At 38.0% G+C, this 23,924-nt stretch overlaps 1 pseudogene; it reads left to right on the top strand.

Moving 5' to 3' along the window:
* The first annotated feature begins 4,393 nt into the window (after positions 1–4,393).
* The window catches only part of LOC149188210 (uncharacterized), a 41,625-nt pseudogene continuing 22,094 nt past the window's right edge, over positions 4,394–23,924 (top strand).

Genomic DNA, 23,924 nt, shown 5'->3' with positions numbered 1-23,924 from the left:
GCATAGAGATCTTTCACTGTAAACAATATAGGATCAGATATATATTGACCATACAAATGCATATATCGACACAATATTGAAAGATACACAAGAATATGGAGGAAAACTCAAATAGCTTTATTAGTAAAAGTAGTAGAAGAGAGAATTACAACCACTTGGTCTAACCCAGCGTCATTCTCCTAGCATGAAAGCCCTCTTCACCTCATACAAATCAAGATCACCCAACAATGTCTTAAAAGAGAAACCAACAACACTTCGTTGCAAATTACAAAATTCCAGCCTCTGAATCTCTTGGATGAGGGATCCATATATAGATATTTACAGGAGAGTGAGTCAGCTTCTGGGATTTTGATTAGTGTCATTTCACTGATAGTTCTTGGTTCCACATGGAGATTTCATATCTCTTACTCATCCCTGGGTGAATTCAGAGAGGCAAGTGTCAAAGGGCAGTTTCTAGAAGATTCTCTGGGATAGAAGGGTTTTCTAGTATGCATCGCACTTTTTGCATGGGGCAGGTGAGATGAATCACACTTTTAGCACTAGGTAGTTCTTTATGGTCCTGCTTTGACCATTTCTGAGTAGTTTCTCATGGAGAAGTTCTGGGATATGCTGTAATCAGCTGACCTTGCTATTTTAGGGTATGAAACAACACTTTTAGGGACTTAGAAGCCCTTGGTTTGTGGACAAGTATGATTGGGTTTGCAGTGCCAAAATTTGTCTATAACAATATGACAAATTTTTCCTTTTTCAGAGTGTAATTCTAAAATATATAAAACTTAGAAGATAAAAATTCTATTTGCGAACTTGTTTACCATGGTCATGGGGAAATAATTAAATTGATATTACCAATACTGCATATCAAAACAGGATAATAGCCAATGATCTCATCAATCAGACGACAAGGGGTCTCATTAAGAGCCAGCTTGTTCAGTTTAGTTACAACCAATGAGTGGCATTGTCATTATTAGGTTACCAAGCCTAGACGATATCTTTTAAGAAACCTAAAAAAAGGATTATATAAAAAGGAAAAAAAAGGACAAAATAGAAGTGAGATTCAAAGCAAGTGGATGTCATTTTGAAATTGGAAAATTGCTTCAGATGGGATAATGAATCATTTTTAGTTAAAAGATAACCCTATCGAGGCCATGAATGCCTACTGGCAACAGAGGCTCTATCTGTGATAAATGAGTAAACATCAAAAACTAATCTGTAGAAAACACCTGCTATTTCACTTTAACTCTTATTATTGACTGATGCAAACATTTGTATTCATATCATTACGAGAGTAAAGTAGTTGAACAAATAGATTATGTAAGTGATAACCATTCCAGGGAAATGTTGTTTACTTTTATAACTCATGTTATTATTATTTCTAGAACTCTAATTACTTTGAAAGTTCTAGAAATTTTAGAAAAGTACTCAAAGATAACTGGTTCTCCCAAGTGAGGAGCCAATTGTTGTACTATGTAACAACCCCCCCCCCCGATTTATGGATAACATAGCTAGGTTATAGATATAAATGGGGACCCTCTTTAATTTTTTTTAGTTTTTAGCATAATAAAGCCTAACTATAAGAAATTTTCTTGAGAATCTTGCGAAACAACCCAAGGATAAGATCCCTATCGCAAATCAAAAATCGCACTTTTCATTTGACTATCATAAAACATCTTTAAAAAACTATGATGCGTGATCAAACCTCCCACTGGGATATCCCGATTATAAACACCTTGTCATATCACAAATCAAACTTCGCAAACCTCACAAATAATTAAGCTATGCCATTACAATGCCCATTAACGAGTTGCGAAATGCGATATTGTAACAATCGCAATTGCATTTCGTTTGATAAGTAAGCACAAAGCTATATTGTATTCATTTGAAGATTGTGATATGTAAATAAGAGCGGTAAGCATGTGCAATAATTGCATTTTAAATACAGAAAAGAAGGAATTGATAGAATAATAAATATTTAGCAGTCCAAGGAGAGTTAATCATCTTCCAAGTTATGGGTAGTTAACGTTGAGTATCTCATTAAACCTTTCTCACGATCCGAGATCATTTTAGAAATTCTTTCAATATTACTTGCCCAATATTGTCTACAGCGATATATCTTGTCCATTTCAGGCAAGACAGAAAAGACATGTCATTGAGGAAGGTGATGCAGAAACAGAAGAAGCAGAGTGTTGCATAATCCGAATTTATAGAGATGGCTCCCATATTCTCTGATATAGTCTACAGCTATGATGGAGGAGCAACTACATAGGAGTTTGTTTACAATAGGCTTGAGGATGAGCATCCAAAGATTACTTTTAAAAGACTAAAAACTGACTCAATAAGACCTTCAGGACTTGAATTCAAGGACATTGCATATTCTTTCCTACATAAGATAGGAGCGAGGGCTAAAATCCTCCCCTACATGGATATGATCAGATGGGCGGTCGATAACCTGAACATTCAAGATAGGAAATTCGAGAATTCAAGAAGAATCCAGACAAAAAATTCAAGCTGGAGAGTATTAGACAAGAAATTCAAATTTTACAAACTGGGTATGTATGCTATAGCCTCTTTGGCAAATCCTTATAACTATCTAGCTGCTATGTTATGTACACTATATGGGTTGCCCAATAATTCTAAGTTTTCTATAAAATGGATTCCTCTGATTGATGCTTGCATTAACTCCCACATCATCAATTGGGCCACCATCCTATTTGACAACCTACCCACCATCATTACCAAGTATCAACAGAAGAAAGCTTCCTCTCAATAGAACCTTCCCCCTTACTATTTTTGTGCCTACATTATGGACGCCATTTGTTTCTGCACCGCATTTTCGAACATGGGTTGGAAATGGACCTTACAGGATCCTTACCCCATCCAACTCAGTCATAAGCAAATATGGGAATTCCATTATATACCTCATTTCTATAAGATATGCCATTCTCTTGTTTTTCCCCTGCATAAGATTATTTTCAATAAGAAAGCCCCTAGGTTTTCCTAAGAAGCTGCAAAATACCTTCTAGTTGTCAAAAAATATTTTATTAAAGAATCGTTCACCTAGATTAGGGTTTTTGGTGGCACAACTGACCCACATGTCCTTCCTTTATATGTTTCTGATAAATTGTTAGCACAGGAAATTTCTTACCAAACCGTACGAAAAGTCGTAACTAAAGTCCTCAAAGAAAACAAGAAGTTAATTTGGCCCTCTTTTCCTGTCAAGTGCGATTCTTTTGCTTTAGAAAATTTTAATCATGCCATTGAAGATTTAACAAACATGGAAGCCCTCAGGCTTCATACATTTGTTGAAAAGGAAACTCGATCTAGACAAGGTAGCAAATAACATCACTACTACGGTAAAGCTCACGCCATACAACCATGAGGATAATGATTTTGAAGACCTGTTACAGTTAGCCAAGTCCTTCGAACAAGCATTTGAATGGGATAAAGTGAACGTAAGTCCTGAAATTTTTGAAATATTTCGGGAATTCATAGATGAGAGGCTCACAGTAATCCCACTACACTTGTTGAAAATTGAAGATAAGCCTACACCAAGTGTCAATGTTACTAGTGAAGGACCTAGTTCTCGCACAATGTCTTAGGTGAATATTGAGAAAACACCAGATACGGGGAAGGACCGAGAGACAGATAATACAACAGAGTCTAGCAGAAAGTTAGCTGAGAAACAAGTTCTGAGCACCCGGCCTAAAGAGATGAGTTCAGATGTCAAAGGCAGTAGTTTGGAATAAGAGTGAGACTAGTTTAATCAAAAATTGCAAGACACTCCCAAATCGATAGCTACCCAAGAGGGAATGTAGTGTCAAACTCCTCTACATATTCAGGAGAATATAGAGTCCAGATCTATGAACGAGTAGTCCAAGTCTATGGATAAGCAATATAAACCTATGGATGAGAAGGCGACAACATCCCAGCAGACTGAGATTATCCCTGCTCTGCCCACATCGGAGATCATCTTGAAAGTCACTGAAATCCCACCACTTGATTTGTTCTACAACCCTCTCCACAAGGCAGTAGTAAGAAGACAGAGAGAAAGGAAAAGGGTAGAAAAACTCGAGCTCCCACCTGGAAATGAGCCCATGGGCATAGTTTGGAGGGACTTCCTTTCAACCCAGCTGAGAACTTGTCTAGATTGTCATAGTTCATGGGAGAATACACAACAGACACTATGGACAAAGCCACTGAAGTCTCTACTTTGTCGAGAGAGAAGGAGGAGAGAATTGCGCGGCCCAAGTAGAAGCTCGAAGTAGAGAAAGCAAATCTGAACAAACAAGTAGCCGAGCAGCTCGACGAATTGCAACAGAGCATGGAGTTCCTGAAAATAAGCCACAGAGCCGATATATCAACTAAAGACATGAAAATCCAAGAATTACAGTAAGCCATGGAAAGACATAAGGACGTTCCCACTATTGACGAGTTCGTTAAAGAGGCTCTGGAACTAAATTCTCTCCTAATGAAACAACAGGACCATTTTTTCCAAAATATGTCACACATTACTCCTTATCTGACCACTACTGACCAGCTGACAGATAAGGCGATCGATCATAGAACCGAGTTTACTGATCTCAACACCAAAATCTCAGAGTTCATCAAATGGCAGGAAATAGAATATGAAAGGAAGCCCAATCTGCCTGAAATCGAGGAGGCTCGCAAAGAGATTCTTTTCATAGATTGGGACACAAGAATCAAGCAAGCTAAGCTAGCAGTGGCAAGGGAATCTCAGGTATCAAAGAATATAATCAAGGTGGTGAACCACACTCTGTTTGTCACCAACCTGCTAAAGGAAGGAATTCTGAAGGAAATGCCCAATTTGGGCGCTTTGCATAAAAGCTGGTAGGTAAAGGCGGAGATTCAAAAGGATGCAATCGCAAAATTGACCAAGACCAACTAGGAGTTGTATTGGGAATACCTCATAAAATAGCAGAGCCATAACTTGACCCTCAATTGTTCACTTAATTCGACTCAGTGGATGTTGCTACCTCTCACTAATGTGATTTTTGTAGGACAACTAGGGACACATTTTGGGGCACCTCCTTAACTTAAACCAATGACCGATATTTGCGATATGAAGGACAAGCTGGCAGGCAGCAAGTCATCACCTTAGTTCTACTCATCAGGCCACTGTTTATTTTTAGAGTTAGTTGACTAGTTAGGAGGAAGGTTGTTTGAAACCTCCTCAAATTTTGTATAGTCTATTTTTGCACGTTAGTTAGAATATTATTTACCCGTCTCATGCATTTAGAGAGAGGGGCCAAGAATTTTACAAAAACATTTGCAAAAAATGCACTTTTGTAAGTTTGTGAATGCTTTGGTGGAATAATGGAACATGATCATCTCTTTTAGATATCACACTACTTTCCTTTTTTGATGCACTATTGTGTTTTTGGGAGATAATTTGATTTGAAGAAAGGAGTTTATCCATGTCATTTGTTAGATGACAAGAACTTTGCACATATGGTACTATTATCTTGTATGATTGTTTCTGTTTTCTTTTAATTAGTGACAACACTTTACTTTCATGAATTGTGTGTGAGATCTATTCTTTATGTTAAGCATTAGTTGCGCTATTGTATGATGCCTAATTGGAATGGTTAATTTTCATATACATAATTCATCATATATGCGATATATTTTATAAATTTCTTTGACTAAATATTTAGTCAAAGAAATTATCTTATATGTTATCATCTTTGTTTATGTGTGACTAATCTTTATTATCACATGTTAAGTATATATCTATGTAGATCGCATACCACACAGAAATACCTTGCTTTATATTAGAATAAGATTAGTTAGAAGAATTGCATGATAGAATAGGTCAATTAGATTATCATTATTCTACTTGCAAGCACTCATGAACCACCCACTCTCATATTAAAACCCACACTGGGAAACTGGTCCCATTATCCCCAGTCGGAGACACCACTTTAAACGAAAAAGGAGTTTTCTTAAGGTCCGGACCGGGTGGTTATCCCCCATGTGGTCACAATGATTTTAGAGGCCCTGACATTCTGGCACTAGAAGGAAGGCCATCCAACTATGAATGGCATATAAACCTAAAGATCAATTGGAAAAAATTCATAAGAGTAAAAACCCCTCTGCAACTTCTATACCTTCTAGATCTCATTCAAAATATCCTAATATGATATCTGAAGTAATAGAAACAACTCCCTCGTCTCCTGAAGTAGTAAGGCAATCACTTACCCGAGATTACACTCCCAAGTCTCCTGAAGTTCATTCTTTGATAAAGAAATTGGAACAAATATCCATTTCTGTCGAGAAGCCAAAGAGGCTCAGAGTTTCTGATGAAAGTTTTACCTCCTTATTACAACAAACTGGTGTATTAACTAGATTGTAAAGTGAAAGGCTTGGAGTAACCCCTTTTGGGTTTCCCATCTCTCCATGATGTAGGAAAGTTACCTGACCAAGGTATGAATCAGATACCAATGAGATCACATCACCTTTCCATACGCTCACTTCCCCATCAACTTCTACTCAATCCACAACTTCTCAACTATCTACTTCTTCAATTAGTACTGCCACTAGTAGTACTAACCCAGTAGTAAGTTTTTTGCCATCTATACCTACTTCTGAATCGACCTTCCCATCTTCTCAGTCTCCAACTCAAGTTATGGCCAATCAACCTATTCAACCTTGGACAAATCTTGGTGTTATCCTGGTTACAAGTCCAAATGCACTCCCAACAAACCCAGAAAAATGGCTACCCAAGTACAATCCTGACGATGGTCTTCCAGCCGAAGAACATCTAAATAACTTCATGTTGGCCATGAATATTAATGGAGTTGCACATGAATATTTTTTAATCAGTCCATTCCCTTATACCTCCCAAGGATCTTCTGGATCTTGGTATTTTTCCCTTCTAGCAAGATCAATTAGGAACTGGGATACTTTTCAAGAAGTATTTCCTGCAAAATTTGGTGATGATAGGACCATGGCATCCTTGATCAATTATCTTTCTAATTTAAAAGCTAACTTAGATCAAAGGATCAAAGACTTCAACTCCAACTTTAACAAGTTGTTAAATAAAATCCCAGCTGTCTCAAAACCCGTTGTAGATGTACAAATATTATGGTACATATCATATCTTCCCTCTAATATTGCAATTTTCGTAGATAAAGCCAATAAGGCTACCCTTGTAGACAACATGAAAGAATCCCTTTCTGTAGAAAGAAGGATTATAGCTTTAGAAAAGAGATCACAAAATAGATGAAAGAAAGTCAAAGAAAGCAACGTTTAAGGATGATTTTAAAAAGAAAGTTTCAAAAGGCCCTTTTGATCTCGAAGGTTTGCAGAGAGTATTAAATACAATGTCTAATGAAATGGTTGAATCAAGAAACAGGTCATAGAATCCTCTTCTCCCAAGAAACATTTTTGATCATTTAAAAGGAATTCTTCTTCTACATCCCAACCTCTGAACACCATTTCAAACGCTGAGTCTGATCAAGAAATAGAAGAAGACTCACCAGCTAAAGAGGAATCCAAAACAGAAGAAGAAGTTGAATTAAATGGAATGTTGGATTTCATCCTCCCAAATGAAGAAGAGGCACGAGTTATGCCAGTAACTACAAGGAGCAAAAAATCTCCTGACACATATATCACAAATCAGAAACAAAAAACTGCTACTCTTGTAAAGGAAAGAAAAGTAACAAAAAACTCTAAGACTAGTCAGACGGACCCTATTCCACTAGATTCTCCAAATGCTTCCAAAACATCAGTAGTTTCAAATACAGTGGAATGAAACATAGTCAAAGATATGAAAAATACTAGGGAAAACATTTATTTGCATGAACTCCTAAACTCAAGCAACAACAGAAAATTTTGTTAAGAGAATTAAAAGTAGTTCCTGTATCACCTTTGCCATCTGCTGTAGTTACTCAAGCTGCCTACGATATGGGGAAACCTCCATCATCTTCCAACAAAGTAGATCCTTCAGATTTAGTCCTAATCGGTGATATATCCATTTCTCATATTCCTCCATTTATGCTCACTTACGAAATTTTCAACACGATCACTGTCTTGTTGATTCAGGAGCCTCTTCAAATATTATGCCAAGATCCGTGTGCACCAAATTTAATATTACACCTCAAAAAACTATGGTACACATAGTTCAATTAGAGAGGAAAAAAGTAGAGGTACTTCGAGAAATAGCATCAGTATCAATCAGGCTTTCCTCTAATCCAAAATTTTCTCAAATAATTGATATTTTAGTGGTTGATATCCCTGAATTTTATGGTTTAATCCTAAGTAGGGATTGATCTGAAAAGTTTCATGGTTACTTTGCAACTGATTCGACTCATATGTGGTTTCCACATAATGGTAAACCAAATCAAATCAGGGTAGACTAAGAAAAGTTCATGAAATATACAGTCACTGACCTTGAGGGAAGCAATGAACCTGTTTTGTTCACCAATAACATCATTGGAAATTACTCGGCTGAGTCATTTTTGGGATCCTTTAATGCTCAAAGGTCTCCCTTCCCAGATAATGTCATAGTGTCTCAAGTAGAAATTTTTTCACAAACAAATACTTCCAAGTGTGTGAATTTAGTAGATAAAATGTCAAATAATTCTTTGTTCTGGATGCTCTATTTTGATGGTTCCAAATATGAAGACGGTGCAGGTGCAGGGTGCATTTTGATCAATCCACAAGGAGAGAAAACCATGTTAGCCCACTGTTATCACTCAAAATTTCCTTTGAAGTTATTAGAAGAAGGAATAATCTGAGGTAGCCACAAACCAATCTTTTAAGTATGGGTTCTAGCCAACCTATACTCAGAGAGGGCTCTCTCTTTATAATTTAGCTTTGTTTATATGGAATTTTACGCTAGTTATTAAAGTTCTGTATGGTTTTGAATTTGAGGTTGGGCGGTGGAATTCTTGGAATAGATGGATAGAGCAGGGTCTTCAAGCCATTGGGCTATGGAGTCAACAAGAGGATAGAAGAACTGGACCAGATCATTAAAGGGAATGTCTATAGAGCAAGTTAGCCAAGCAAAAGGCAAATCTTTAGGCCAAAAGGATGAATAGGTTCTAACCAGGGTGAAAGGGCACTTAAGAATCCTTAGACCGGGATCAAAATGAGGAATAGGGGATAATCATGAACAAAGGGAAATGATGAATCCTTTGCTATAGATCACAGGAGGTTACCTAAACTAAGGAGCAATGAAGAATTCCTTAACTTAGATAAATGAAGAAAAAATTAATAAAGTATAATAGTTTAGACAAAGTGCATTCAAGCAATTTCGGAAACATCATTCCATGTTATAACTTTTAGAATTTAGAGATACATAAAATATTTATGGAAAACATAAGAAAACACAACATTTAAACAAGAGATGATACTTATTTGTTATTCGCTTCACACAGGGATCCTATAAAATATTTAATCTTTATTCCTTGGTTCAGCAAGCTAATCCAGTCATTGACACAATGGAATTTTGATTTGAGAGAAAAATTCTACAGAAATGTCTTTGAATCCACCCTACATACTTCGAAATGTGAAGCATTTATACAAAAAATAATTACAAAATAGCTTATAACAATCTCATCTTTAATCTAGGGAATGAAAATATCTTCAAGCATGAAGATAGAGACAGATGTAAAATTGCATCATGCTGTCCCTTTTATAGTGGTGTTGTTGGCTTTTTCAGTTTGAGTTGTGAGCCCTTTTAGCTGGTTGGTAGTTGAGGTATTTCTACACTGGAATCTTCTTTAGATTGACCTTTCACTGATACTCTTTGACTCTGTTACCCTTTGACTTTGTTGATGTTGTTTTCACCTGTTTCATTTGGCTACCTTCAGATTTACTGTGGTAACTTTAAAATGTAAAATTTTTTATAGTAAATCTGTCATTTTCTCCCACCATTCTACCTCAGGTAACTTCACCTTCAACATTCTTCTATAAATTTCATCTACCTCTGTGTACTTTGCAAAATCGGGCTTGGTGAGAAACAAATGTTTCACGTCATGTTCTAAGAAAAATAGGTTCTCCAATGTATCATACAATACTTTGCCTGCTGGTAAGGATTTAATAGCTCATGTACTTGCTTGTTCCTTTGCCAATCTTCTTAACCTCTCACCACAGTCCAGTTGGGTCATAAGTTTGTCGTTGATGACCATAGGACTGGGAAGGCCTCTTTTCCTCAAAATTTGAAAGTTAGCCATAAACTTGTCAATGGCTACTTGCATAGTGTGGCACTTCTCTTCTAGGATCAGCATGAGGTTTCTTTTGGAAAGAACCTTCTTAATTTTCAGGATGGCTTCAGTCCTATCCTCTATGTCAAGCTCATGGAGCTCATACCTGTTTTTACTGTTCAAAAAGTGGATGAGTCTATTAGCATCCTCTGGTTTGTCTCCCAGCTCTTCCTTTACTTTTCCAATAGCTTCAGTGGCTATTTTCACTAATTCTGTCTGCTCAAATATTAACTGTATTGATGGCCAAATATCATTGATAGAGTCAATGATATTGGCCCAGAGCATCTCCTTGATCTATCCTAATGGTTTCTGCAATGCTAAATCTTTCTCTAGGAATTTGATTTTATCACCCATCCTTTGGGCCTGTGTCTCTTCTCTTTGCTAGATTTGGGCAAGTTTACAGTCAGTTTCTAAACTTTCCATTTTTTATTTTAACTTTTTGAGCTTAATTGCCTATATTGACATCTCCTCCACGACTTTTATCAGTTCTACTATTTTCTCAATTGATGTGCCTGCTGCTATAGTAGACTCAGTTGTAATTGGCAGTGTTGTGGCTGGTGGAGCTATAGGTGCCAATGATTCTGCCATTGTTGAAGGAACTATTGTTCATACTATGGGAATGGTAGTCCTTTAAGTGGTTGCCATGCCACTCTAATTGGACTGAATCAAAATGTCCAATTCTTTCTCGGTTTTTTTGGGCTGATCATTTAGCTTTAGGACTAAGACCATAAGCTCTTCATGTCCTTTTTGGGCTTCCAGGACCTCCATGGTTTGTGGATGATGCAACTGAGGAATTTTGAGCTTCTTCTTCAGTGTAGCTATATCATCATTCTTATTCTTTATTAACTTTTCTGTGGCCTTTACATCTTTGGGATTGTGTCCCAACTCTATGACTAAGTCCTCTAAGGACTTGATTCTGGTATCCTTGGCCTGTGAGAAGGCCTTCTCCAACTGGAGCTGTGCTGATAGGTTATTCAGATAGTTTTTCATTTGGTGGGCAGCAATTGCTTTCCCTATCAAGCTGGAGTATATCATCTCCCCTGTCTACTTTTGCAGCTCAATCTGGTCAATGGGATGAATATCCCTTGCCAATACTTCAAAGTCCACTGTTTTGAAATATGATGATGTTCTTGGTTGCTGAGTGGTTGGTTTGATTAACGTCATTTGCATTTCCCCCTCTTTGAGATCAAAGGCTGACATGAGCCTTGTTTGGTTGGTAGGGGTCATATTTAGATACTGTGCATATGTTTGGGCTTTCAGCCTCTCATTCCTAACCTTTATTTCTTTGTATCTCTTCTTTATATCTTGGTTTCTGTCTACTGGCATTCTGAAAGAGGATACTTCAACACTTTTTTCTCTTTCCACCATCTGATTCTATGATGTGGAAGGTTCTAGTATACCTCTAGATGGAGTGGCCACCATACTTCCATCTCTTTCTGTACTTGTAACCTCAACTGTCTCCTCTGGATATTCCTATTCAGAGACACGATTTACTCTTTGTCTCCTAGCTTGGCTTGTTTTCGCATAGGCTTGTGATGTAGTGTCCCCTTCCCTGTTTCTTTTGAGGTTTCTTTCCTCATTTAGAGGAGTTTGTAAGAATGGAGGGGTGCTCATTGTGGCCTTAGGTCTATCTATTTGCTCTAGTATATATGTTGGTTCTGGCACCTCTGATAGGTCTGGTACTTCTGATTCTTCTTGCACTTGTGACTCTTCTTGTACCTATGAATCTCCTGGCCCCTGTGATTCTCCTTATATTTGTGATTCTCCTGGAACCTGCAGGAAATAACCCTCATCAAGCTATTTCTCTAAGTCAATGAGTGCATTTTCAATGTCTACTTCGGTGTTGTCCTCATCTACTAAGGCCCCTTCTACCCATTCTGATTGATTTGCAAAGGCTTCAATCTTAGGAATGGGGTGATGGAAGAAAGGTCCCAGCTTGACCTTTTGTCTCTTCTCAGTGATAAAATCCAAAGGGTCATACCTCCAGGAAAAACTCCTTTGGAACTTCATGTTTTGTAATATCACATCAGCTTCATGGCCTGCTTCCCTTAAATTAAAAATAAAGGGGCCTAATTAGTCTTTGATTTTGAAGTTAGCCTTCTTGGCATAAACAAAATTTATTTCATCACCACTGATCATCTGCCTGTAATTCTCTAAAGAAAATAACCTCATTGGGAGGTATTTGGGGAGCTTGTATGGTGGTAACATGCATCCATAGATCCTGATTTCAGTATGGTTTTGGTACAAGTACCAATCACCTACCTTGGACTGTTTTGACAATTGCAGGATTCTTTTTATGTCTGCACTTATTCTTGGAGGAGGGCTTCCTATCAACATTGTCACAACTGGATACACAAATAGGTCAATGAAGTCAGAATATGAGTATGGGGAGTGATATTTGTGTATCAATGGAGTCCAGAAAATTACTAATCTAGGTTGACCATTTGTGTCAAGTTTCTAGAGAGTAAATGGGAACTTATCTGCTTGAAAATATAAGAAAAGGTGGTACAAGACAGAGGAGTATTTGAATACTTGCTCATTACTCATTCTAAGGAATTGGTCATGCATTCTATCGGCTATAAACTTGGCATAATCATAGATAACAGCAGGGGGTTGTCCTGGAGTGAAAATAGACATGATAGCTAGGATGATTTCATCTATCTACTCACTGGTGGTATAACCTATGACTCTAGATACCATTGCTACAATGTTCTGATCAAATGGGGAAAATATGGTAGCCACATATGGATGAGGATCTCTTGGGATGTGCTTTTCCTCCTTGATGAAGGTTTGGAACATCTCAGCCAGTTTAGCAGTGGTGAGATTGTGGAATTGGTCTAACAAATTACCAATTGATAGAGGGGTTAGGTTTTGTCCTGGTTGAAGTTGTAGCATCTCATTGATAGATTCAATAGTGATGGTGAAAAGTACAATCTGGTTAGGGGACATCACTGCTATTAGACTGGGGATATAGTTTGCATGGCAGTAGTGGATAATTTCAGGGAAAATGTGCACTTGAGGGAATTGGTACTTGGGCAAGTTGGATTCCCAAAGTCCAATTTTATCAGCATGATTTAGGAATAGGTCTCTATATCGACAGTATAATTTGAGTGGGGATTCTAGGATAGAGGTGTCCTTTATCTAAAAATCCTTATCGGCCAGGGGGAGGTGGTCTATGTCTAGATGAGGAGTGGAAATTGGTCTAACATCATGGAAATCGGGGCAGACATTCTCAGTTCTTGTGGATTTGAGAGTGGGGGAAGTGATTTTCAGTCTTTTAGGGCAATGGTGGTTCCATCCAGAGTAGTATTTTAAGTTTCCTTCAATTAATTGTTCACTTTATTTAAGAAATTGAGTAACTGGTTCAGAATTTGACAAGGTTTTCCAGTGAATTATGGCTTAAATACCTGGAATTTGAGAAAAACGGGCTGTGAATAGGGCGACTGGAAATTGCGAATGATCGAAAGGTTTTGTGTAGGCTGGAAGGAAAAATGGGTGCTCTGTGGTGTCTTTAAAGTGCACTTGGACATAGGTTGGTGGCTTCAAGATTCACAGGTGCGTGCATGGAGGTTAACAGTTGAAAAAACAATAAAAACAAATGATTTTGGGGATTTTGGGTTTATGCACGAAAGTCAAATTTTGGTGGGTACGGGTGAATAGTGACTATTTTGTCGTGTAGTAGGTGGGTGGTAAATGGTTTCCATCGCACCGCTTTTGGGTGCTCGGTGGTATTGGGGGGAGGCCGCCCAATTCCATATGTTGAATGACACGTAGCATTGGGGGCCCAGCAGAAAACATCTTTATCGGGTGGGTATTGTTCGGACGTCGGGCCCGCCTAATATGGATAATGGTTGTTAGATGTGATGGGAGGCGATCATACGGTGATCGGGTGGGGCAGTTGCATGGAGGCTAATGGAGGGGCCCGGCAGGTGATTAAGCATGACAGTTTTTGATTAAATGACAAATTAAGGCAGGGTTAAGACACTTGGATCATTAGCAGAGGGATTACTTAATGTAATTGCGATTTGATCAATTAATGAACTTTGTCGGGGTTTGGGTGAAATTTGTAGTTTTATAGTTAAAACTAGGTCTAGGGATATTAATGTAAGGCATTTAATATATACATACGGGAAAGGGTATTAATGGGAATTAATATATATATAAGTTAGAAGTTAATATGGAAATGGTGAAAATGAAATTGCGCTAAGCATAATGTATTTTTTGTGATTTGTTTTCTTTTTGCATACATGCATTATAACTTAGGCTAAAGTGTTTTTGTGGGTTTTTGGGAAAAAGGGGTTTTATATGGGGGTAATTACTTTTCCTAGGAAAATAGTGTTTAAACCTTAGGAAAAGGGATTTTTTAGGGAAATGAGCAGAAATGAAGGGGGATGAATGAACTAAAGGGGGGATGAATTTTTGTGAAGGGATTTTAGTACTTATTGCCTATTATTCATTGAGCCGAGGGTCTAGTCCCTCCAAAAGTCAGAGAAATTCTTTGAGCCTCTTTGACTTAAAGGTTTTGGTACTTTGAACTTTATTTGTGGGAAATTAGTAAAATAAAGCGGTGAAGTGAATGGGGGAGGTTAATTAATTGAGTTTTTAAACTTATGCATGCTCAATTACTCATTTACATTTGGAACTTTTTATGATGAGAATGATAAATATGCTTTTTGGTCTAACCAATCATCATAATTTCTGCAACCTTTTTTCTACTTACCCATCTACTCATCCTACCATTTTTATTTCTCTTTGTTAGGGTGCATTTAAGCTAGAAAACCCTTATAAACATTTTTATTTTCTTTACAATAGAAATCTAACTAAATCTAACCTTATTACATCCAAGGGCTCAGATTAAACAATTGAGCTCCTTTTATTAACTCTACCTATCTAATTATCTAACAAGTTTACACTATTTGGTCAGATCTTTATTCTCTATCTATATACATAGAATTGAAAACATGAACTAGTCAAGTTTAAATATTTTGACTATCATGGATTGTGGGAAAGATTACAAGTTGTACACAATCATTTATTCTACATAAAAGTAAACTAGGAGTGGCATTATGACTTGCTCACTTTCATGGTATTTTATTTCCTTGGGGTTCATATTTTTTGATCTTTTTTGACTTTTTTGTTGTTTTTTGTCCTTTGATTATTCTTTTAGGACATACCCTCTTTACATTTTTTAATTTTTTGAATATGGAAAACATTTTCACAAGAAAAGGTATGTACAATATTACAAGTTACAATCTTAGTCATTCAAAATTATAACTCCTATTGGTATAAGAACCTAACAGTGGCTCCACTTGGGGGTGGCATTTCCTAGTGAAATGTCAAGAACTTTGTAGATCAGTAGCCTTCTGAATTGCTGTGATATCACCCTACAACATTTTCCTTTATGCTTCTGCATTATTACTATTTATGACAGTAAAATCTTTAAAGCTTAGGGCCTTCTCTCTAGGCTTCAACTTCAAAAATTCACCATCCAATCAAATCTAGACATTTGAAAAGTAAAGTATGTACAAGTGCTAAGTGGAATTAGTAACTAGGTTCAATATAGTGTTTGAGCATTCGACCATTTATTGGTCCACCTTCTGCTCCTGTGCGATCCATTTCTCTTAGGAAGAAAGCATTGTTACCCCTGAAAGAATAAATGACATATGGGCCTTTCCATAGGAAATCAAACTTCCCATGTTTAACTTTGTCTTCCCTCCTTGAGTCCCATTTCAAGACTTTATCCCCATGGTAGAAATTCTCAGCCTTGGTTCTTCCGTAAAAAATCTTCTTGATCCTTTCTTGCACAACCTGAGATTTGACGTACACTTCTTCCCTGGTTTGCTGTAAGTGAATTGTCTGGTTGATTATTCTTTGGATGTCATTTGTCTCAACCTGCAATTCTTGGAGTAGTTTCATCAATGGTGTTCCCAAAGAGGAAGGAAAGACAACCTCCATTCCATACACTAACTGGTAAAGAGAGGTACCAATTGATTTCTTTGTGGTTAACCTGTCTACCCACAAGGCATTTACTAGCCTTTTATTCCATGTCTTCTTGTTATCCTCTAACATATTTTTGATGATATTTACCAAACTTTTGTTTGAGGACTTTGCTAGTCCATTTCCTTGAGGGCAATAAGATGTAGAATGGCCTAAGGTTATATGATACTTATTACAAAAATCAATCATTTTCTTGGATTTGAAAGCTGTTGTGTTATCAATGATGATTTTGGTTGGGCATCCAAATCTTGATAGGATGTTGGCCTCAAGGAAGGTTATGATAACTGAGTCAGTGACTTGCCTTATTGGTATGGCCTCTATCCATTTAGTAAAATAGTCTGTGGCAGTAAGGATATATTTGTGTTGGGTAGAGGAGGGTGGGTGGATTTCACCAATGAAGTCTAAACCCCATTGTCGAAAAGGTGCTCTAGCAGAGATTGGTTTTAAGGGTAGAGGTAAAATCCTTTTCCTTGCTTCAAAGATTAGACATTTATGACATGAGGTGACATATTTTTGTACATCAGAAAACAAAGGAGGCCAATAGAAACCGGCTCTAAGGATTTTGTCAGCTATGGTTTTCTAATAAACATGTCTTCCACATTCACCTGCATGAAACTCTTGTAACACTGTGTCAGCTTCTTCTTTCAATAAATAGTTAAGAAGGATACCTTCATGATTCCTCCAAAACAAAGCATTATCTATGATGCAAAACTTTAAAGATTTCATTTTTAAAAACCTACTTTTGGTCCTAGATAATTCAGGAGGAGCTTGTAGATTTAGTAAAACATATAAGATATCAGCATACCATGGTGATTCAGTAAAGGCCTGGCTGATTGGTGGAGTCGCCATCTCCTCTTCATTATCCATTTCTGCAATAAAATTTATGTCTAGGGCCTGACAGTTCGATTCAGCCATGAGCTTGGCTAAACCTTGGCCTTTGATTAACTTTGTTGGTTTGATTTCCAAGTCATATTCCAAAATGGTAGCTATCCACTTCCCTCTCTTTCCATCTGGACCTTCCTGAGTTAGGATGTCCTTGACTACTGAGTTAGGGACATAGGCTACTATATGGGAATATAAAATGTAAACCCTGAAATCTTTAATAGCTTTGACTAGGGAAAAAGCTTGTTTTTCCATTATGTTGTATTTTAAAGGGGCATCCCTCAGGGCTTTGCTAAAAAAGGAAATAGGTTGTTCATAACCCTGATCATTCTTCTGCAGTAAGACTGTAGCAATTGTATGTTCTGAAGCAAAGGAAAATAGAATGAAATCTCTATCAAATTTTGGACTAATCAGAACTGGTGTTTTAGTTAAAGCTAGCTTGATGTCTTCAAAGGATTGCTTGGCTTCAACAGTCCATTTTATGGTTGAATCTTTTTTCAACATGTTATTTAGTGATCTAATTAATTCTGCTAGATTAGAAATAAATCTCCTAAGAAAGTTAATTTTCCCTAAAAAGGCTTGTAATTCCTTGATGTTCCTAGGATGTTGTATCTATAAGATGGCTTCAATTCTTGCAGGGTCTATTTGAATACCATCTTTTGAGATGATATGACCTAATAACTTTCCCTCTTCTAACCCAAATAAAGATTTCTTGGGGTTTAAAGAAATTCCATACTTCCTGCATTTAATGAAAACTTGCCTTAGATGATCTAAGTGTTGATTATCAGATTTTGAGAATACAGTGATGTCATCTAAGTATATTACTAGGAAGTCATGAATCTCCTTGGCAAAAGCTATGTCCATAGCTCTTTGGAAAGTGGCTCCTACATTCTTTAATCCAAAAGGCATCTTCACATACATGAATGTGCCCCAAGGAGTGGTGAAGGCAGTTTTGGCTTGGTCATCTGGGTGAACTAAGATCTAATTGTAACCAGAAAACCCATCCAATAATGAGATCCTGGTTGACCCAACTACCCTTTGTAAGATGTGATCCATTTTAGGGAGGGGGTAATTGTCTTTAAGTGAGACTTTATTAAGATTTCTGAGATCTACACAAAGCCTGATCTCTCCAGTTTTCTTTCTTGTAGGAACCAAATTTGAAACCCAGTCAGAAAATATGGTTGGTGCTATATCTTGGCCTCATACATTCTTCAAATTTCCTTTTCAATAGAAGGTAGTAAAATGGGATTGATCCTTCTAAGCTTTTTTCTGTAAGGTTTCTAGTTTTCTTTTATAGGGATTGTGTGTTGTATTATGCTGGTGTCATAGGACTTGAGGTCCTCATAAATCCAAGCAAAGACATCTTGGAATTCTTTTAATAACTCAATGTACTTTCCTCTCTCAGTTGAAGGTCATGATTTTGAAAGTTTGATAAATTTTGGATCTTCCTTGGTGCCTATATTACACTCCTCTATATCAGATTCAAGGGTTCCATTTTTGGCTCTCTAGGGACATCATTTGAGTCAAACAAGTCTTCTAAAGGGGTTAATCCTTTGGGTGAAAAGTTATCTTTGAGATTAATTAAATTAGTGTCTTCATCAATTATCTCATCAATATCAATTTCCTTTAGGTTTTCCACATCTGATTTTGTGAATTTAGTGGGATGGAATCTATCTATCTTTTTACTTTCTATTTCATTAAATTCTATTTTATTCTCACAATCTAGGTCTATTGTAATGTCAGTATCTATATTGCTATTTACAAATTCCTCTTCTAAGGTTAAGAAATTATTTATCTGTTTATCATTAGCAAATACTTGCCAGTTTTTCAAGTTATCTGGGATAGCAGGTCTGTGCCTGAACTCAGCAGTGTATTGATGATTAGGTTGAAATGGTAGCTTACAAGTGCTAGCAAACCCTACTAAACTATGAGCCTGCATATTGTGTTTCCTTGGAATGATTGCAAGCTTAGTTTCTAAGAAAGTTTTCATTATTTCTATAATTGTTCCTTTATAAAAACTTAATCTAGGATCTTTAGTCATATATACAACATTAATTTGTTTAATAACCAACTCAGAGTCTCCCATGATAGAGACTGTTAGCTTTGCTATATAACTATGGTTTTTGAAGGTCATAGATAAGTTTGGTTGGATTGATTATGCTCAAATGAAAGCCCATAGCGGTCATTTTCCCCTTTTTCCTTTGCTCCGCTTACTCTCCTTCACCTCTGTTTCCTCTGTTTTTCCTCTAAACCCGACATAAACCCCTTTTAGCTTTAGCCCCAAGCACAAAGCCCAAACCATCATAAAACCATCCCATGCACCCTTACGTGCTCGCTAAAGGCCTTTCATCATTTCCCAACCATTGATTTCCTCTTGTCGCGCCCGATAAAGAAACCTGCGTTCTCATTTCCCAACCGTCCGATCACCTCCGAAAAGATCCAACAGCTTTCGCTCTCCCCACGCCCGTAACCTGATCGAATGTTAGTGCGTGATGAGAGCAATTTCTTTCTCTCATCTGATGCTACGTGTCAATTGCTAAGTGGGATCGAACGCCCCCACCCTTTTATCGCTCTATGCCTGAAGGCGGTGCGATCAATACCGTTTACCACCTAACCTATCCACCCCACACGATAACTATCGCGCAACTCCACCACCTGATCACCGTTCAATCTATCCGCTGCAGATCCAACGGCCCAAATTCAACCCACTCCCACCTTGCCCGCTATCCTCTGCCAAGCCATCTCCACCGTCCATTTTCCTGATCTGACGGTTCCCCTTCTCTCTCATCCCGACCATCTGTGTGCCCATGCACCCCATGTCCTCCACTACTCCATTTGCCCGAAGCAGGAGAGTGACCAGCTTGCCATTAACAGTGACTGACAGACCCCAACAACCATATTAAACAGAAGGAATGGCGAGGGGAGAAAGGGATAGAGCATGACCCTTTGACTGCATTTATCAGTTATGAAACCTCACTGGTACGAACACTCCAACTACCTAAGAGGATAGCACAACACCTGAAAAGATCAGATTCATCCACCAAAACAAGAAAACACAATCAGAGACTCCATCAGGCACTTAAATACAGTTGGTGATCAATTATGACCCCTCCATACCTAAATGGCTAAGAGCCCTTGTAATGTAAATATATAAATACCTAGAAACAAGATGTAATCATGTTTGATGGTTGATATTTTTATGTAAGGTTCAACTTCTGGAGACTGTAGATATTTTTTCACTTGTAGCGTCTCGTCTCCATTTTCAGCTAATACAAGCTTCTTTTGCTGTTAACTGCTCACTTTGCATTTTCCTCTATTCTAAGCTGTGCCTGATATGCTGTATTCTTGGTCTTTGAAGTTTAGCACTAGAGAGCTATCATCCTATCTATGTGTTAGATTGTTGAATGTATCATTGAATAAGTTATTCAAGTTTCAGTTTATCTAGTGCCAGAGAGCTGTCATCCTGTCTGTGCACTAGTAGATTAGATTTATAGGCTTATTTACTGGTTGCAGCCAGCCATCACATGGTCTTGTGCATCTGCTAGTGTGGTTAGTATTATCCATATTCACCTTATCTCTAAACTGTTAGTAGTTGGTGGTCTAAAGCCTTGTAGTCTGGGGGTGTTCACGCATGTTTGGAGTGAAACAAAGTAGAAGTGGTTATCTGGCTTAGACAAGCATCATTCCTTCCATTGATCCATTGCAACAAATAAGTTGAATTTATATGTTACGAGGCATCTCCGAGCTACAACCTAGGAGAGTTTCTTGGAATTCTAACATAATTGGTACCATTGTCGGGGAGAGGAGATTGAAGCTCAGCTTTCCTGGGAGAACGACACAGATCCAACTTTGATGATAGACAAAGTCTGGACACATTTTTGGTTGTAATCATCTATCTGGTGACTCTACTAGAGGACCAACCTTTGGCGACTCCACATCACAGTTTTGGCTCAGTTTGTGAGGCATACTCGAAGGAATCCTCATAAATCACCAGCTAACCTAGTGCTTGACCCTGAGAAGATCTTCAAGCAAAGTAGGATATCACAAAAATGAGCATCAGGATCAGGTAAGCCTAAACAATCTTATGTATCTCTACGAGAAAGGATTGTAGCTAAGCATGCACATGTTGAGAATATAGAGCCTAGCATTATCAGTGAAGAAATATTTCTAGAGTTTCATAAAGCTCCTTGTTCAATAAGTTCCCCTTTGGGTCTCAGTCCAAAGAAAACCTCCCCTATAGTCCATCAGTTACCTTTAGCTCTGTCATTCATTTCTCAACTCCCTACCTTCCAAACTTCCAGTATCCTTCCATCTACCCCAGTCATGGCAAGCCCACAAGCACCTACCAAAATGGAAAGGATCATAGCTGCTAGGTATGGACCCCTAGTCCTACATGTTCCTTTGAATGCCATGCCTGCAGGAGAATATCAAAAATACATGCCTAAGTTCACTGGTACAGAGGGAGTAACAGTTGAAGAACCCCTTGAATCTTTTTATAGTTATGTTGATAACCTCGATATCAGTGAAGATGATGTGTGGATGAGGGTTTTTGCCCAAAGCCTAGATGGAGAGGCTAGAAAGTGGTTTAGAGAACGGACCCATAGGTCTATAGCAGACAGTGAGGCCTTAGAAAATGTGTTCTTGAAGCATTGGGGAGATAATAAAGACCTGTAATACTATCATACTGAGTTTGGCAACCTCAAGAGGGAAAATGGGGAATCCTTGTCTGATTTTAATAAAAGATTCAATCCTATGTATAGTAAGATACCAATTGAAGTAAAGCCTACCCCCACCTCTGCCAAACTCACCTATGTCAATGCCTTTGACTCTGACTTTTGCTTGCTATTAAGAGAAAAAAGATGTACCACTCTGGCTGAAATGCAAGATGCAGCCTTAGAATTAGAATCAAATATCATGGTTGTAGAGAAGCTCAAAGGCCATGCTGATAGAAGGAGGCAGAGAGGTGAGGCTTCTTCTTCCTCTGCTTCATCTTTAGAGCCTAAATTAGATAAAATGACTAAAATGATAGAGTCATTGGCTTCTGAAATCTCCAAACTGAAGGTTGAGCAGAGTTCTAGCAAAGCAAGGCTTCCTAATACATTTGCTCCTAGAAATCCAAATCCATTCAGAAGAGCAAATGATCAGTTGCAGATCATTCAAAGAGGAAAAGAGGCCAGTGAAGAAAAAATGGTTAAGGCTCCTTTCCAAAAGGTATTCATGGAGGAAGAATAGTTCGAGGAAGAGGATGAGACTCATTACATGGAAGACAAGGGCAGTGTTGCCTTTTTGACATTGGCTGCTTACGAAGAATCATTACTCAAGGACCAGAACAGTCAAGAGTGGGATAGAGAAGCTATTCTACAGACTGAAGACCAACAAAGATATAACTTGAGGTCAAGATCAAGTAGTGTCAAAGAGAACCCTGCCCAAAGAGCTACTGTCCCTAGAAAGTAGCAGAGCAGCAAACATAAGAGACCAGCAGTTGAACCAGTCATCCTCAAAGCGCCAGCTCAAGAGGTAAGAGGTCCTGACAAGTCCCCTTCCCCTTTCAGTTTTGAATTAGAAGTTCAGAAACTAAAAATATTTGTGCCTCTGATATAACTTGTAAAGAGTGAGACCTTTAGGAAGCCTATCCTGGATGCCCTTGAGCTGAAAGCCACACAAGCCTCCACTGACTATGTGAATTTACAAGATGACAAACTTGTAGTTGTGCTTAGCCCAATGACTGAACCTGCTAATAATACTTCTCCATCATTTTATGTCTCATTGACCATTCATGACAAAATCCTCCACAACTATCTACTGGACACATGGGCCAGTCATAATCTAATGCCCAAAGCTGTCATGGAAGAGTTAGGCCTTGATATCACCAGACCATATCAGGATTTATTATCCTTTGATTCAAGAAAGGTGAAATGTCTGGGGTTGATCAAACATTTATCTATCACCCTAGCTTAGCTTCCCATGAAGAGCATGATGATGGACATTGTGGTAGCAGATGTTCCCCCTAAGTTTGGTATGCTACTCTCTAGAGGGTGGATTAAGAGGTTGGGTAGGACATTATAGAATGACTTATCTTATGCCATTGTACCAATTCTTGGAGGAGAAAGCAGAAGGCTATACAGGGAAGCCCAACTAGCCTATATCATCAGTGATGAGAAGAATCCCTCTAATCATCCCATTTATGCTGTGGACACTGACTTTGGGGCATGCATTCTCCAAATTGAATAATCTCACAAGGCCCTGGTGCAGCTTAAGAAACCAGCAAGCCAGGCCATGGAAGAGGAAGGAACACATGCTTGGGACATGTTCTTTGATGGAGCCTGTTCAAGAGAAACTGCAGGAGTAGGAGTGGTGCTAGTATCTCCAAAACAAGAAAGCACACATCTGTCTTTTAAGCTGACTTTTAAGGTCACCAACAATATAGCATAGTATGAGGCTCTGATATTGGGCCTAAACGCTGCTAAAGACATGGGAATCAGAGACATAAATGTGTTTGGAGATGTTGATCTCATCATTCATCAAGTGAACAAAACGTTCCAAGTAAGGCACCCAAGGCTAAAAGCATACAGAGATGAGGTATGGAGACTCAAAGATTCTTTTGATAGTTTTTGTATCTCATACATCCTTAGAGTCAAAAATCAGCTTGTTGATTCCCTTGCCATGTCTGCTAGCATGTTCATCCCTCCCATGCCTCCCAGGTTGGTTTATGATGTCGAAATCAAGGATAGACCATACTTGCCTGATAATGTCCAGCACTAGAAAGTCTTTGAGGATGATGATGAAGTAAATAGGTTTCTGCAAGTAATTTATCAATTC

The sequence above is a fragment of the Pinus tabuliformis genome, chromosome 3_1 (genome assembly GCF_031772625.1).
Source record: "Pinus tabuliformis cultivar Carrire ecotype Pingquan chromosome 3_1, CPIR1, whole genome shotgun sequence".
Classification (NCBI taxonomy): domain Eukaryota; kingdom Viridiplantae; phylum Streptophyta; class Pinopsida; order Pinales; family Pinaceae; genus Pinus; species Pinus tabuliformis.
This window is presented reverse-complemented; position numbering and strand designations above follow the sequence as displayed.